At 40.8% G+C, this 18316-nt stretch overlaps 1 long non-coding RNA gene across 1 annotated transcript in view; it reads right to left on the minus strand.

Moving 5' to 3' along the window:
• The window catches only part of LOC146821610 (uncharacterized), a 99492-nt gene that overhangs the window by 14509 nt on the left and 66667 nt on the right, over window positions 1–18316 (minus strand). The window contains exon 4 of the long non-coding RNA XR_014962742.1: window positions 7153–7184. This is a non-coding gene — a long non-coding RNA (uncharacterized LOC146821610). The remainder of the gene's footprint in view (window positions 1–7152; window positions 7185–18316) is intronic.

The following is an 18316-nucleotide window of genomic DNA, read 5'->3' on the forward strand; positions in this document are numbered from 1 at the left end:
TTCGTCGGAGGAAGTAACTGTCCTTCCCTAGTCACAATCTCTTTGTCTTTCACGAACCAATTTTTTATTTTACTAAACAAGGATTTTTTCTTTTTCTCAGGTGAATGATAATACATTTTCCTTTCTCTCGTAAACCCTTTAGTCTTGTCTTAAAGTGTTCAATCTTTAGTCCAATAGCAATGCGACTCTCACTCACGCACCATTCCTGGGGCGTCTACATCACGGTCACAACCTCCAATCCCTGCGCGACTCACACTAACGCACCAATCCTGGAGCGTCAACGTCACTGTCACAATCTCCAATCCTAGCGCGACTCACACTAACGCACCAATCCAGAGCGTTTTACCCCTCTAACTAGCCGTCCAATCCCAGCGCGGTCTTTCTGACATCAGCAGTCGCTGCAGCAGCTCCTGCTCCTGACTCCTGTCTTCAGTCTACCCCTCCTTTACAAAACTACTCGGTAGACTTTGTTTCAATTTTACAATACTTGTTAGTTACAACATACAAACATCTCCATTGTCTGCTTCGCTAACCACAGAATAGCAAAAGACCTTTCCCACGAGAATCCTGTTTCTCCGAGAGCAGCGCTTACCTCTGCCCTACTACAGAATCGTTACGTCTGTTGGCAAAGTAGCACATCCCTCTACTTTACCCTTCTACCAAGCATCAATTAACTGTTTTCTCCAGAATTAAGACACATAGTTGGAAACGCAATGCTCCTGAGAAATAAATCCAGAGTTCCGCAATTAACCCGAATGCTATTTAATTCACACACTTTCACGCAAGAAAATATAGTTCAAGCACACAGAATCCTGTCTTTTCCGAGAGCAGCGAACAGTCTGTCCTACTACAGAATTATAACATACGTTAACAAAGCAGCGCTTACCTCTACTTTATCCTTCTAACAAGCTCAGAGAACACCTGCTACCTTTTCAGTGATAAGCGTTATCGGTATGCCAATTGGTTTCCTGGTACCTAAGACCAAAATTTCACAGGTAACCCTTTGCTATCATTCACACTTTTCTCACACAGAGAATTTCACTAATGGTAACACTCGGCAATGCTACCAAATCGAACCCAGACAATGCGCCGTGCAACTTCTATTATCACACGTTTCTCCCGTGTACCTACGGGCAACCACAATTCCGTCTTTCCCCAGAGCAACACTTACCTCTGCTCTGCTATGGAACTGTTACCAATTCCCGACTTCCTACATCCCAGAAGCTGTACAGACAACATAAAACTCAATACGACTTCAACATATAGTGTTAGTACATATATCAATACCAATCAATAATCGATAAGCTATATACATGCCAAAATCATCAAACCAAAACAATAAAAACCATCTCTAGCTACCAGAAATACTGGTGCAGTTCGGATTACTAAATTTCCCCCTGCTTCCACGGACAGAATGATTTCTCAGTCACACGCACATACACACATCACACGCTGGTGGGGCCCATAACACCAACATTCATTCTCTCAAACTATCCGTGCCTACAAAGGGATATCAAATCCTAACCACAGCTGTTCGCTTTGATAGAGGAAACCACTTCTACTGAATCACCCTAACACTTCCTCCATCAAGAGGTCGATAAAATCATTTAGTTGTTATTTAGTTCAATGATACTTTAACTCTTCAAATTATTCAATAAACATTTCAATGAAATAATCACCCGACACAGTAATTCAAATAATGATTTTCTTTATCTAATTTATATGCAGGTTAAATCCTAATAATGCAATATCATTTTTTGTCATATTTACCTTTTCTGGCTAATTGTCGTTTTCTAAGTCAGAACTGGTCCTCAGTAAATTCATCAGAGTTATAAAGTCTCCGTCCTCTCCGTCCGCATAAAGGTCTCTGATCATCGATTCTCCGTCAATAGCTTCGGCACAAAGTGACGTCTAGCGAAGGGTCGCTTATTCCCTCTCTAGTCTACTAATATTTATACTAAAATTTACATATTAAAGTTACAATTTCTCATTTCTCAAGCCAACGATTGGCTGAATTCAAATACATCTCAATACATTAAGAAACATTTTCAAATTTTCCCATGTGGAAGAAGTCTCACAGCGAATGTATGGGAAAGGCTAATTCATAGTCCTAAATGTATCAGTTCGTTGCTAACAGGTTGGGTTCGACAGTTCATTTTTTCCAATAGCAAAATTTACTTCACGTTCAGGGACATTGGCACCTCGCCCAGGGTAGTCTTCATGGGCATGGTCTGAAAGGTCACACAAGGGACACGGACGAAGTCAGTGCAGGCGCCTTTCTTCATTGTTAAAATGATGAAGTAATGTACTTTAGTTAGGTTTCAGTCAGCGGCCATCTTTTGGTAGGCCAGAATAGTCAACTTTAAGCAAAGAAACACAAAATCGTAATTAATACATATAAATGAGTAAAACAGTGTTAAACCCTTGCTAATACCCTTATGTGTATGCATCTATCTAGCCATATGCAACATTCAAAGCCGTTAATGCTGGTTTATTTAAGCGCAAATCACAATAACAATACTCAAGCAACATTTACCGATGTAATAAGCATACAAACTTAGTTCACTTATTAATTTTAGCCATGCAAATGCATTCCCACGTGTGTTCTTTCTGTTAATAAGGTTGGTTTAGTACCTTCACATCAAGCAATTAATTATGATAATTAATTATTAATCATTTTAATATAAACTTATATAAATGGATTGGGTATATAAAAAGAAAACATTTTACCCGCTCCATCACAGCAACCTGCATTTCGTTTTTAAAAAAATTTTCAGCGGGATTCGTGGATCCACCGCAACTACCGCCATTAAAAAAAAAAGCTTTTTGGACCCTGGGGGGTGGACCCCCCACCACTCCCAAGGGGCCCAGGGGGTCAGGGTGTTTCTACCCTGCCTCCTTATCTTCTGTTTTAATATTGCACTTGATACCAGTATAATGCACTGATATATGCATGAAGATGTAAAGAGACACAAAAATGACTTTAAAAATGTTTGCACTTTACAATCTGAATACTATAAATGCCCTCAATGTCATTATGTCTCTATATGAATGCACATATATATTTGCAATTCTCCTCCACAGCTCTCTGCCTTCTACCTGACCATATGATACTATTTTTCCTTCCTGTCATTAAAATGTGAAATCAAGATAATATTGAAATTTCATGAGTTGCCGCTCACACAGGTACTTTACCCTGATTAGCACAAGATACAGAATAGTTTAAGAAATCATGTCAAGTAGAGAAAAAAAGGGAAAAACAAGAGAAAAAAACAATAACTATGGGGCATATCAGCAACAACCGGCGATAATTATTGCTAAGCACACTTAGCGCTAGGATAATTATCGCCGGCTAGCGTGGATTTTTATCGCTGAGATAGCCTGCTATTAGCAACGCTTATCTCAAAAGCGATAAAAATCCTCACGCTAACTGCCTAACGTGAGATTATCACTGGAAACCCAGCGATAATCTCACGCAATGTGGCGTTAGCTTGTTGATAGGGCCCCACAAACCTAGCCATGATATCCACTCTCCATAGGATATCATGGCTAAGTCAGTCCTGAAGCAGGCGTAAGGAAAGTAGCGATAACAGGGGTTATCACTACTTTTCTTGCCGCTATGCTTCATAGCGTGGGGCTTGATGATAGGAGAACTGTCGCTTAGCGACATTTCTCCTGTCATGTCAGGTCAGGAACGCCCACTTTGCATCTCATTAGAGATGCAAAGCTGGGCATTAGGAATTCCTATGCTAACGCAAGTTTTCACGCTTTAGCGTGAGCTTGCTAATTAGGCGATAACATTATCGCCGCCTTTCAGACGAAAACGGCCGCAAAAGCGGCGATAATTCTATCGCCTCGCATTGCTGATATGCGCCAAAGTGCTTTACATACTTGACAATGGATTGATAATATGTAGTTCAGTTGTCTTCTGTGTATGAAGTTATGTAAAGAAGAAAAAAAGAGGAAAGGAAACAGGCTATGGGCACGTTAAAAACAGACGTTCGCGACCACACAAAACTCTATGGTCCTGTGGAAGGCTAACACCGAAACGCGTAGACTACCCCTGTAAATACTGTACAAATGGTAAAATAAGTTATGAACAGTAGCGGTCCGTAGAGGGAGTTCGGTGAATTTTGTGAATTCTTGGAGGCAGCATGGTATAAACGAGGAATAATTTTAAAAAGTGATGTGTAATGAGTTGGCCCTAGCGTTAGGACTTTAATTGTGCTTTTTGTGTGTATTTTTTGTGGGTGTTTATTGCTGCTTTTATCTTGTACTGATATTAAAGCACAGGCCACTTTATTTCTTGATATGACTTTATCTATGGGGGTTATAATCAAGTAATTATTCTATGTAAACAAATGTATGTAACATGTTTTTGTCCCCATGTACATTACATAACTTACACTCCCTTAGATAACTGGTCAGGGATACGACTCTATCACCTAATTTTAGTGCTTCTGACATATCCATAGTTAGCATTTGTACTGTATTACTGTTTTGCAGTTAAGTGGGTGTCTATTGTTGCTATTTTTGTCTTTCACTTATATTAAAGCGCTGGTCACTTTAACCCTCGGTATGACCCTATTAATGAGGGTTGTAATCAAGTATTACCCAAAGCAATTAAATGTATGTTGCATGTTCCTTTTTAACTTACAACTTTTTATCTTTTTAACTATATGATTGTATTACCATCCTTATTATGTAACTTATACTCCCTTAGATATTCGATTTGGTATATCCAATTGCTGTGCTTCAAATAGGTTTTTATAGTCACCATTTGTATTGTATTGTACCGCCCGTTTTGCAGTCACCCATCCGCCGGTGGCTATGAAATGTTTTCCTCATAAATTGTTCTGATGTATGCATTGTCTTTTACCATTTTAAAATGGATGCCGTTTTTAATGTTTTTGGATGTACACTTTGATGGTTGTAACAGCTGAATAAAGTAAATATATACCCTATAGCAAATCTAAGAATAGATTTGTACAAATGTACACGTAAAATACAATGACTTTTTTTTTTTAACTAATCCCCGTATAGAAATTGAAACATCACACCAAGGTAAAAATGCTTCCAACATAACAATAAAAGATATATCATGCTTAAGCTAGTGCAACTTCAATAGAACAAGCAACAGATAAACAGTTTTGTGGTGAAATGGGCATCGAAATGGGAAAAGCAGGAGAAAGTGGCCTAAAACCACCATCCACATTCTTCCCTAAACTACCCCCAGGGAATAAAATAGATCTATTCCATGAAATGGTGACTGAAGATTTAAACAAATTCTCTCAAAGAAAATTGTTCAAATAAAAAAGAAAAATAAACATTACCATTGGAGAAACAATGGCGATAAAAGGACTGAGGAATGATTCAACAATCATAATTAAAGCATCTGATAAAGGTGGAAATATAGTCATACAAGATTGTGACAAATATCTAATGGAAGCTGATAGACAACCTGGAAATAGACAGCATTATGAAAAACTGAAGGAAAATGCATCTGCAAGAATAACTCAGGAAATGCATGAAAAAATACAAAACTGGTATCAACAATAACTCATTGATGAAGAAGAGTTCAAATATTTAAAAGCAATGCATTAGACAAGTCCAACGATCTATTTTCTTCTGAAAATTCATAAAAGCTTAATAAATCCACCAGGTTGCCCCATAGTCAGCTCAATCAATTCACTCATGGAAAACACCTTGAGATATATTGATGTATTCCTAGCACCACATGCTGCACCCTTTTATTATAGGGATTCTATGGACTTACTGAACAGATATACCCTGGAAGGAATCATATATAATGGCTACAATTGATGTAACGTCACTCTATACATCCATCAACATGTCAATGGCATAAGAGCAGTGAGGCATTTAATGCGGGATAGACCAATCAACAACTTGGAGCATTTTAATATGCTAATCAAAATGTTGGAGTTTTGTTTGAAACATAATGTCTTTATATTCAATGGCACTCACTCTTTGCAAAGGCAGGATACTGCCATGGGAACATCTTTTTCTCCAACTTATGCCAACTTGCTGATGGGATATTGGGAATCTGATTCAATCTGGACAGAAGAAAATCAAATAATTTTAGAGAAGGTAAAACTATGGACCAAATTTATTGATAATTTATTTATAATCTGGGAAGGAGAACTAAAGGATCTTGAATGATGTATTCTATCCCTTAATCACAATGATTTAAATCTAGAATTCACCTACACCATCAGTTCTAGGCAAATCACGTTTTTAGACATTGACATTTTAATAAAAGGTGGATATCTTTGTACCAGAATCCATAGGAAAATAACATCATGTAACCATAGTCTGCATGGCAATAGTGGCCACCCAAAAAAAGTGAGATGGAGCATCCCATATGGGGAAATGCTAAGAGCAAGGAGTAATTGTTCAGAAGATCAGGATTCTATAACAGATATAAATGAAATGAAGAATAGATTTCTAGCCAGGGGATACCCCCAGGAAGTACTACAGGATGTGATGGAAAGAGTCCAGATGAAACAAAGAAGTGAACTGTTAGTACCAAAAAGAAGAACATGGAAGATAAAGATAACAAGATACGCCGCAACATGGATTACAATATGAAACACAAAGAAACCAGACAAATAGTACAAAGAAATTGGAAAATACTCACATCGGATGAAATCTAGAATACAATCCTCCCAAATCATATAAGCATCAAATATAAAATGTTGTATCACTAGGTGACTGTCTAACCAAAAGCCATTATCTATCTGAAAATGGAAGAGAAATGGAAACAAAAAAGAATTGATTGAGCTGTCCAGGCTTTTGGAAATGTTCAAAATGCAAAGCTTTTGAACTTGGAATTAACTGGAAAGTATACAAAATGCATAATGACAGAACTGAAAAAATCATGGAACACATCACCTGTAACACAGAATTTATAGTATATATGTTAGTATGTCTGTGTGAAAAATACTAAGTAGGGAGCACTAAGAACAAAGTGCTATTGAGAATTTTGCAACATCTTCGAGCTGTTAAAAAATTAGCACTTTATGTTATGGATGCTACTATGAAGCCAAAATTGCACTTTACATTATGGAGGTAGTTGATTATGAAATATACTTCACATTTAAGACATAGAAATACTCATACATTAGCACTTACCATTGTGGATGCTGCTAAGATGCTCTTTACATCTAATAATATAAAAGATATCCATGCATTAGTACTCTATATTATGGACACTGTTATGAAATTAAATGGCACTTGACATTATAGAGGTAGTTATTTATGACATGCACTTTACTTATGCATTAGCACTTTATATTGTGGATGCTGCTAAGAAACCATATGGCACCTTATATTTAACATGTAAGTAGTAAATAACTTGTCCAACCAAGCATCTTATGAAAAACAACTTATATGAATTTGTTTTGTAACTTTGAATATTTAAACACATTGAGAAGAGCCCATCTCTCAATCAAGTAAGCACTTGCTATAAATGTCCTCAATGTCATTATGTCTCTATATGAATTTGGAATTCCCCTCCAAAACTCTCTGCCTTCTACCTGATAAGATGATACTATTTTCCTTCCTGTCATTAAAATGTGACATCAGGATAATATTGAAATTTCATGAGTTGCCACTCACACAGGTACTTTACCCTGATTAGAACAAGATACAACATAGATTAAGAAATCTTTTCAAGAAGAGGCAAAAAGAAAAAAAAGATATAAAAACAATAACTATGTACTTTACATACTTGACAATGAATTGATAATATGTGGTTCAGTTGTCTTCTGTGTATAAAGTTATGTAAAAAGAGAGGAAAGGAAAAAGACTATGGGCACTTTAAAAACAGACGTTCTGGACCATGCAAAACTCTATAGTCCTGTGGAAAGCTAATACCGAAACGCATAGACTACCCCTGTAAATACTGCACGAATGGTGAAATAAGTTATGAATTGAGCCATGTGGTGCCCCTTGGTTCTTTCACTGCATCGAGAACAGCAGGAAGATATTTTGTATATATATATATTCACTGAAAAAACCATAGGTTTCAGGGGTTTTATAGTTAGCTGGACTTTTCACTTGTACAAAACCATTGAAATTCCCCCGTTATAGTTAGTTCAGCTAACTATAACTCGCGCGCCCGCAATGCACTTCTGATGACGTCACATATTACATCACTCATGACATGGTCAGTGACATCACTCATGACATCACTGATGACATCTCAAATGACATCACTGATGACATCACTGATGACATCATCCAGTGAATGTGTGTTTTTCTGAAAATTAAATATGTTTTATAAATGTATATCTCAAGGTCGATGGAAGAATAAATGGGTATATAAGTGTCTAAATGGATGATTTGTTTTTGAAAAATGTTTTGTGTAACTGACTGATTAAGTGTATCATAGTGAATACATGGCTTAGTGAGTAATGTTTAAATATGTAAATATCTGTATCAGTCTCTCACTTTGTGTATAAGTGGCTGCATGGGTTGGTGAGTAGCTACATGGGTGTCTATATAGGTTATTAGTTGGTTTTTTGAGTATCAGTCTGAGTGTCTGCATGGTTCGGTGGGGGGTATTACGTAGTGCATAGGTGCATGAATGAGTGACTCACTGTTTGTATGTGTTGAACACAGCATGTGTGCAGGACTGTATGGGTGGATGAGTGTGTGTATGGGTGTGTTAGTGAGTGAATGACTGTCTCAATAGTGTCTTTATGAGTAACTACATATGTTTTAAACTAGTATATGTGACTATTGGTGTATATATGTGAGTATATGTGAGAGTGAGAGATTGAAAGAGTTCCTGTATGAATAAGTATGTGTTTCTATAAGTGATTGTTTAAAAGACTAAGTATGTGTAAGTTTCCGTAGAAGTAAGTATGGTGGTGTGTGTATAACTGTATATGCAAGTAAATGTATGTTTGATTCTTTATTAGCATGAGTGACTATGTGTGTGAGTAACTATGGATGAGTGGCATTGTGTAACAGGATGTATAGGTGTATGAGTACATATGATGAGTGAGTACATGTATGAGTGACTGTATAGGACTGTTGGTGAATGAGTGGATGTGTATGTGGATCTTAGAATTACTGAAGAGGTTGTTGTAACTGGTATTGGTATGTCCATTGTTTTGAAAATTTTAGTCTCTATTTTTGAATGTGTGTATCAAAGGTTATATTAGGGTGAGAGGAGGTCTACCACTCTATCACAAGGATGATGTCATCAGTGATGTCATCAGTGATGTCATTTGAGATGTCATCAGTGATGTCATGAGTGATGTCACTGACCATGTCATGAGTGATGTAATATGTGACGTCATCAGCAGTGCATTGCGGGCGCGCGAGTTATAGTTAGCTGAAGTAACTATAACGGGGGAATTTCAATGGTTTTGTACAAGTGAAAAGTCCAGCTAACTATAAAACCCCTGAAACCTATGGTTTTTTCAGTGAATTTCTGAGGTTTTTTAAATGCTAATTCCTAACTATAACGTGCCTGAAACCTATGGTTTTTTCTGTGAATTTCAAAGGTTTTTTAAATGCTAATTTCTAACTATGCCTACAGAGATAGGACATGTGAAGAAAGAAGAAAAAATGCACAGAAAGAAACAAAAGAAGTGCAGAAAGAAGCAACAGAAGTCCTCAAATACGAAGATAAGTGCAGGAAGAAGGATAACGTGCAGAAAGAACAAAAAGAAGAGCAGAAAGAAGCCTTGTTGCAAAATCATCCTGTACCCTCAACTTTTTCAGACGGATACTGGTGGTAACTGAGTCTGACTAACCAGTCCTAGAGCCAGTGCTATGTTAAAAGACACTTAGAATACAGTGAAAACACCTACATACACTAGGGAACATTATGCGTTGGGGTCCCCCTGTGATTAGCATGACCTCCTCTGTAAGCCCCTAGTATATAATAGGGCATGGAGATTAAAACTACCTCTTAAAACAGGCCACAGGGCGTTTTTGCACACGTTAACTCAGGCCCCGTCCCCTCCATTCACCACTGTGTAAACACGCCCTGTGTCCATTTTTAGTTGGGAGATTAAGTTCATTTGAATCCTGAGGGTCCCTAGGGTCCAACTAGCCCACTAGGTACCTCCAGTAAGTGCCACAGAGCTGCGTTGCAGAGAGGTGTAAAAAGTGGCACGGCCTGGACCACCTCTCTGCAATGCAGCTCAGTGGCGCTTACTGGAAGCACTTGGTGGGCTAGTTAGCCCCCAGGGGCCCTCAGTATTGAAGGGAAATTATATCCCCAATTTAAAACGTGCCATAGTGCGTGTTTGCACACGTCACCTCAGGCCCCGTCCCCTCCCTTCACCACTGTGTAAACGCGCCCTGTGGCTGTTCTAAGTTGAGAGATTAAGTCCCCTTGAATCCTAAGGGTCCCTAGGGTCAAACTAGACCACTAGGTACCTCCAGTAAGCGCCACAGAGCTGCGTTGCAGAGAGGTGTAAAAAGGGGCTTGGCCTCAGAACACCTGGCTGCAGCGCAGCTCCCTGGCGCATACTGGAGATGCCTGTTGGGGGCGCGTTTGCAGAGTGCTGCACGGAGGGGGCATGGCCTTCGGCACGATGCCAGTCTTTTATTTATTTTAGTTTTTTAAGAAGGGGGGCTGTTTGGTTCCCCTTCTTATTCTAATTTATTGGCCCTGATGACCCCATCCCCCAGGGCCAGTCTCCTAATTATATTTTTTTGACCCCAATCCCCAGGGCCGGCCACTGTTTTTTATTATTTTTAAAAAATATATATTTATAGACACACCTAGGACATGCTGGACAAACTGTACGTACCTATCACCATGACGATTTGCGTGATATTCATTAAAAGGCGACTATGCATGCAATGAATCCACGTGGAATGTATTTACACCACTAGTGAAGCTCTGACATGTCTGATGCCCTACCGTGCCTAATCCTGGTAGACACCCTTGTCGTTTATTTATACAAACATGGGTAGCTATTGACGGGTACATTTAATACACATGCACACCAAGCCATTCAAAGGGGATTCGACAAAAATTCGACCAAAACTATGCAAGAAACCCCCCTCACGGTTAATAAAACACACATCCACTGCCGGATGTGTAATACTTTTTATTTTACTCTCTGGAAAGGGGACGAACATCACTTGAGAGTCACAGCATGCTCCTGACAGAGCCCAATGCTGTGTTACACCCACCATTGCCTGCCGAGTGCCACACACCTCTGTGTTGTATTCCACTAGCTAGTGCATATGCTATGACACTCTCTAGCCCATGTGCACTGTAACACCACCCCGTGAATATGTCATGCCACACTTGTCTTCGCACGGGTTATATTGCCCCATCTAACGTGCCTTTCTCGATGCCTATGTTATAACGCACAGTGCTATGCCATACATATTACAATCTGAGATCCATATCTTTGTCACAGTGCATATGCAACGTTACACTCCCCAGCACATATTTTATATTACAACTTTAGAGACTAGTTAGGTTACACAACACTGCCCTGTGCATATTACACTCCAAGGCGCATATCGCATAGCACGCGCTAGTGCCTGTGCTATCTCGCGCTCTCCAATGAATCTGTCATTGCGCACAATGTATTGCATATTATATTTCACGCCCGGTTCATCTTATATCACACTTTTTGGTGCATAGTTTATACCATACACTATATCTAGTTTTCATTTTCAATCGTGCTCTCAGGACTATGTTCTATATAACACTGTGTTCACCTACCCTTTTCACGGGCATTACATTTTGCGATAGGGGGTGGAGGGTCAGGGGGTGTTTCTGCCAAGTGAGCCCGGAGTCACAGTCACAAACGTCCTCTTCTTCCTGAATAAAAGTGAGATTATGCTGCATACTTGTTCATATTTTAAGTAGTTCGCACAGACACAATGTTTTAAAAACAATAAAGTTCCTAATACCCGCCTTCTCTGAACAGTTAGCTTGCTGCCCCATCCCCTTCCTCCCTATCCTCTGTTGTGTGAATCCATGGACTAGCCTCCTCCCTCCTGCCATGCATGGTCTGATGTGCTGCCACTGCCCTCAATTTAGTATGATGTACCAGTCCACTCCTTCTGCCCTCCATTGCCCAATTCTATGCCCCATCATTGACCTCCTGCTTAAACTTTGTGCTTAGCTTGCTGCCCCTATTCTCCTTCCCCCTGCCCTCCGATGTCTTTGTGCATGCCCCTGCTCCATCCTTTTTGCCCACCATGTCCCATGGACCTGCCACTCCTATCTACTCTGAGTGTTCTGTTGAGCTGCCACTCCCCTCCCACCTGCCTAGCATTGTCAGATGACTGTAACCTGTCCCTGCCACCTCCACCCTGCCTGTCCACATGCCATGCCCCTATCCTCTTCCTCCTGTCCTACATGGTCCATTGTACTGCCACACCCTTCTGCCCTCCCTGGTCTGTTGTGCTGCAACTGCTCCTCCTGCCTGCCCCGTGTGGTCTGTTGTGAGGTCCCTTCCCCTGAACTTTCTTGTCTGTGCACAGGTCCTGACCCTCCCTTCTATCCTCCATCGTCCTTTGTGCATGCCCCTCCACCCTCCTTCTTGCCCATCATAGCCATTGTGCTGCCACTAACCCTCCCACTTGCCATGCATGGTCTTCTGTGCTGCCATGGCCCCTCCCACCTTCCCTGTGTGGTCAGTTAGCTGCCCCTGACCCCCTCCCACCTTCCCTCCATGGTCTGTGTGTATGCCATCACAGTCTCACTGTTGCTCTTCATGGTGTGTCTTGCTTCTCGTGCCCATCCTGCCTGACCTCCATGGCTATCTTGCTGCTCCTGCCCTGCCCCCTTGCCCCCAGCCCTACTCCCTCCCTCCTGGCTTGTCTGTTCCATTGTAATGCCCCTGATCCATCCCTCCTGCCCTTTATGGTCTGTTATGCTGCAGCTTTCTCTCCTGTCTGTCCATTATGGTCAGCTAGCTACCATTGCCTATTGCCCCTCTGTTCTCTGTTGTCCATGTGCATGGTCCTGTCCCCTCCCTCTTGCTTTCTATGGATTGTTGTGCTGCACTCCCGTCCTGCATGCCCTGTGTGGTGTATTGTGCTGCTGCAAACCCTGATGCCTGCCCTGCAGGGTCAGTTTGGTGCACCTCTCCATGTCCCTCCTGTCCTCTGTTATCCAAGTCCATGTCCCTATCCCATTTCCTTCCATGATCCAATGTACCATACTTGCGAACAATTTGAACTTGGTAAGAGGGAGATTTTGAAAAAAAACTGGGGTATTGATTTTCCCCTTTGAGTTACATTGAAAAAGAGGATATTGTAGACAGGAGACAGATCAAATAAAGCCCATTTGAGCTTAAAAACATTGGACGTTTCCTGGCTGAATCGGGTCTGTTGGCATGTATGGTTGTACTACCATTGCCTCTTCCTTCTGCCCACAATGGTCTATTACATTGCCACAGCCTTGAAGGAGGGTAGATTTTGTATCACAGGGGGCCCCTGGCCCGTTCTGTCCACACCTGAAGTATGAGACCCTTGTCCTTGCCCTGCCAGCTGCATTTGTAGGCCGTATTAAATTGAACAGCGGGTCCTGTGTTGCTATATAATTATCCTGAGACATCCTTACCACTCAGCCAGCATAAAACCCCTGTGTAGGCCCTTCTGTTCAATATGTAGGCCTCTTTGTTAAATTGACCATAGCTCTGCAATTTTAGTGTATAGCAGTCTGAAGGCAGGTCTGCGAGGCCTTCTGATCCAAACTAGTAGCCCCCACCCTACCCGAGTGCTCCGTGCTCGGTATCAAAGTTCAACATCCCCCTGAAGCTGTCGACATACAGTAGGCTGCATCCTGGACTGGTACTTGCTTCCTGGGCAGGTTTCCCGCTTTTAAGGAAGTGGCAACCGCAGAGCGTCAAGTTAGGAGAACTGAGGAGATTTTATACATGAATATATTGAATTCCCGTACAATACCCATTATTTTCTGCTTGCTCTATGGAACTTACGATAAGCGATTGGCCTGAGAGACTGACCTTTTCACCCAGTCCATTGTCAGCATTAAGTGGGTAAATGACGAAATGTCTGGTAAAATCTGCAGACGAAGCTTTTGGGTAGCATACGTAGGTAGATGTAGCGTGCAAAGGAGCCCACAAAATGATATAAAAAGGGAGCACCCACAGATATCGACGGACTACCTCGCCGTCTGTATGTAGGTTAACAGGCAGTGCAGGTTTTCCCCAAGAGCTGGGAGCTCTTGTCTTCCTTTGCTTAAAATGTCTTGCTCTGCTTTGCTTGAAGTATCTTATTCTATTTTACCTATATGAAATGTCATGTTATGTTTAACCATTGTTCTCTTTACTTTTGCATTTAAAAGATTTTGTATTGTAATTGCAGGAATGCTTGCTCTAAGAGTAAACGTGAGTGTTCCTAGGTAACATTTTCCTTGGTGTAACTTGTTTCCCATGATGCATTTATAGATGTGTTTTCTCTCTCTCTCTGTCAGTACATTAATTGAGATACAGAGAATATTATGACAGCTGTATGATTATCTGGATTCTGTATTTTGTACTTTATGTCTCTATTCTGCGGTTTCTTTGAAGTTGCATCTTCTCATTAAACTGCCATTGTATTCTGCCTCCAATTCCATGCCTCATATGTCTGTTTTCTTCATTTTTGGAGCAAGCGTTCCTAGGCACCCCGGCTCAAATTAAGGTGCCCCTTTTGTCCCTGACTCACTCTCCTGCTCAGTTCTGTGGTGGCTCCCGGGGATCTGGGGACCGCCCCTAGCTTCCTTGACCCGTAATAGATCTTCCCTCCAACAGCCTCTCTTGCAAGTCCTGTATTGTTGGTTTGTTGCCCCTGCCCCCCTTTCCACTGCCCTCCATAGTCTGTTGTGCTTCCACGGCCCTTCCTGCCTGCTCAGTGTGGTTAAATTGTTGCCTTTGCACCCTCCTACCTGCCTTCAATTTTCAGAGTCCGTGCCCCTGGCCTCTGCCTCTCAACAGTATCCTAATGAACAACTAGATTGCTAACATTCTATATTTATTACAAAAGTGTGGAACGCCTGACATCATCTTGATGTAATCAAAACTGTAATACCTAGAGCATTTCCTTTAGAAATTACATATATGAGAGGGTCTTATTGGCATCAAAATTATGGTTAGTGCTCTAAAAGACTAAAATAAGGACATATTTTCTGAGTTTTCAAATAGCGACAAAGCACTTTTAAATTATTTGTTATCTTTATGTTTTTTTATCCAGTTGACCACTTGATTAAATGTTGCACTTAGGGGAGAGGATGTGGTGTTACTTCCAGAACTGCAGACTTTGCAACTGGGGAACCAGGTTGAAGTTTCTGCTTCAGCTCGACATTCTGTGATTCTGGTCAAATCACTTAGTCTCCCCATGTCTACAACCAAAATGAATTTGTTCTTGTGTGATGTAACCAATGCTCATGTAAAGCACTCCAATACCTGACAAGTCTGCACTATATAACACTGCAAAAACACAAAATAATAAGTGTTTTGCACACTTCTGTCATTGGGCTATATTTGGGCTACATCTGGGTGATTTTGGGCTACATTTGGGCTCTTTTGTCTCCGGTGGCCATCTTGGGAGATTTATTTGTTATGAAGTTTCCTAATTTCCTCATGTACTGCAGTCTCCTCAGTAGGAAATGCTTTCAGTTTTTTACTTTGATTCCATCATGAAGGTATTCAGATATGTCACACATTTGCCATAAATTCTGAATGTTAGCACTCTATTTGCTCATTAGATCACTGTAGTAAAACTACTGCACCATGGAAGTCTGCTCCTGGTATTAAAAGTGCATGTTTCAGTCTGCATGTCAGAATTTTTTAATGAAATAGAAGAGGATTTGAGAAGTCACTCAAAATGTGCCCTCATTTTCTTTCTTCAGCATTAATCATAATTTCTATGGCAAAATGAACCTCCTCATTGTGTTCCTTTTTAAATTAAATGTTTTAAGTGTTACCAGTTTATTCCAATCAAGATGGCTTCAGGTGTGCCATACTTTTGTCATAATGAAGACAGTAAGCGCTCTAGTTGTTTTTAAGAACATTCTGGGACATTCTGTCATTGGGCTATACTTGGGCTACATCTGGGTGATATTTGGGCTACATTTGGGCTCTTTTGTCTCTGGTGGCCATCTTGGGAGACTTATTTGTTATGAAGTTTCCTAATTTCCTCATTTACTGCAGTCTCCTCAGTAGGAAATACTTTCAGTTTTTTACTTTGATTCCATCAAGAAGGCATTCAGATGTGTCACACATTTGCCATAAATTCAGAATGTTAGCACTCTTTTTGCTCATTAGATCACTGTAGTAAAGCTACTGCTCACCAGGGAAAACTGCTGCTGGTATTGAAAGTGCATGTTTCAGTCTGCATGTCAGAATTTTTTAATGAAATAGAAGAGGATTTGAGAAGTCACTCAAAATGTGCCCTAATTTTTCTTTCTGCAGCACTAATCATACTTTTTATGGAAAAATGAACCCCCTCATTTTGTTCCTTTTTAAATTAAATGTTTTAAGAGTTACCACTTTATTCCAAGCAAGATGGCTTCAGGTGTGCCATACGTTTATCATAAGTAGGACTGTTAGCGCTCTAGTAGTTCTTTGGAACACTCTGGGAAGCTGCAGTAGAACACAAAGGAATCAACTGACAGTCTCTGCCCTTGTTGGATGTACATGTTTTACTGAGAATGTCAGACTTCATTCTCACATGACTGAGAAAGATAATGTGAATTTACAGAAAATAAGCTCTCAGTTTAGCCTATAGATCACCTTCCAAACCTCTGTGGTAAAAGCATGAGAAAATATTTTTCTCTCAATCATGATATCCCAGCAGAAGGCTTTTTCACATGGTGAAATCACCTTAGAACATACCACAATTCCTAAAATGAGTATGGTACCATCAACAAATGATTTATAATGTAACTAAAGTCTTAAAACCTTCTATTAACTGCACTGCTTTTTAATGAGGTGCTATCATGTATATTGGTCCCAAGATGGCTGCCAACACTTCTTGGATGAAGTGCTGACAGCCAATCAGATCTCAGGATGAGATGTGTGGTTAGGCTCCGCCCAGATATATATATGCTTTTAAATGCTATTTTCTCAGGAAATACTGAACAGATTTACACCAGACCTGCAAAAGGCACTTCCTTGACCTTATGGCTACCTCTCTGCCAAATTTCAAGTAATTCTGTTCAGCCGTTCGGGCTGTAGCTGTGTCTAAAGGTCCTATGGAAAAATGCATGGGGAAAACGCGTTTTGGGACCCCCCTTTTTTCTCGGCCCCTGCTTGACGAATCCCCCCGAGACTTTCAGGGTAGGAGCGGAGCGTAGCGCCCCACCTATTTTGAAAATTTCGCGAGGATTCGTCGACCGGCGCCAAAGTTATTCCAAATAGAATGTTGCGGATTTCCTATGGAAACAGGGTCCTAACTATAACTACCTACTGGCGACCGCCAGTAGGTAATATATATATATTACCTACTGACCGCCAGTAGGTAATATATATATATTACCTACTGGCGGTCGCCAGTAGGTAGTTATAGTTAGGACCCTGTTTCCATAGGAAATCCGCAACATTCTATTTGGAATAACTTTGGCGCCGGTCGACGAATCCTCGCGAAATTTTCAAAATAGGTGGGGCGCTACGCTCCGCTCCTACCCTGAAAGTCTCGGGGGGATTCGTCAAGCAGGGGCCGAGAAAAAAGGGGGGTCCCAAAACGCGTTTTCCCCATGCATTTTTCCATAGGACCTTTAGACACAGCTACAGCCCGAACGGCTGAACAGAATTACTTGAAATTTGGCAGAGAGGTAGCCATAAGGTCAAGGAAGTGCCATCTGAGCCAGCTTACGGTGCACTTACGGTGCGCTTACCGTACGCGTACGGTGGCGTGCGCGAGCGCGATTCTGATTGGCCCTTAGATCTTAGTAAACATTCGAATCGGTCGAAACCAGGAAGCGGCGGCCGCCATTTCGTGTATTTCACTCAGAAAAAAAAGAGTGATATCTTGAAAAGGGGGCAAGGGAGAGAGTTACAGACCCCCTAACATTTGTAAGGGGGTCAAAGAAGGACAGAAAAGTACAAAGAAAACATTTATTGATTTTTAAAAAAATCGCGGGGTACGCGTACGGTAAGCTCAACGTACGCGTACGGTAGAAAAAAAAATAAAAGAAAAGAAATGAAATGCAGATTTAAGAGTTTAGATATTAGGGGGCTCTAAAAAGAGCCGTTGTGTTTATGAAGTGATTTTTTAGTGGTACCTACAAGTAAGTACCGATGCAGAGTCTAAGGCTCAAGAGGAAGACTCTGTTCCCTTCATCATTGAAGTGCACACC

The sequence above is a fragment of the Triturus cristatus genome, chromosome 6 (assembly GCF_964204655.1).
Source record: "Triturus cristatus chromosome 6, aTriCri1.1, whole genome shotgun sequence".
Taxonomy (NCBI): domain Eukaryota; kingdom Metazoa; phylum Chordata; class Amphibia; order Caudata; family Salamandridae; genus Triturus; species Triturus cristatus.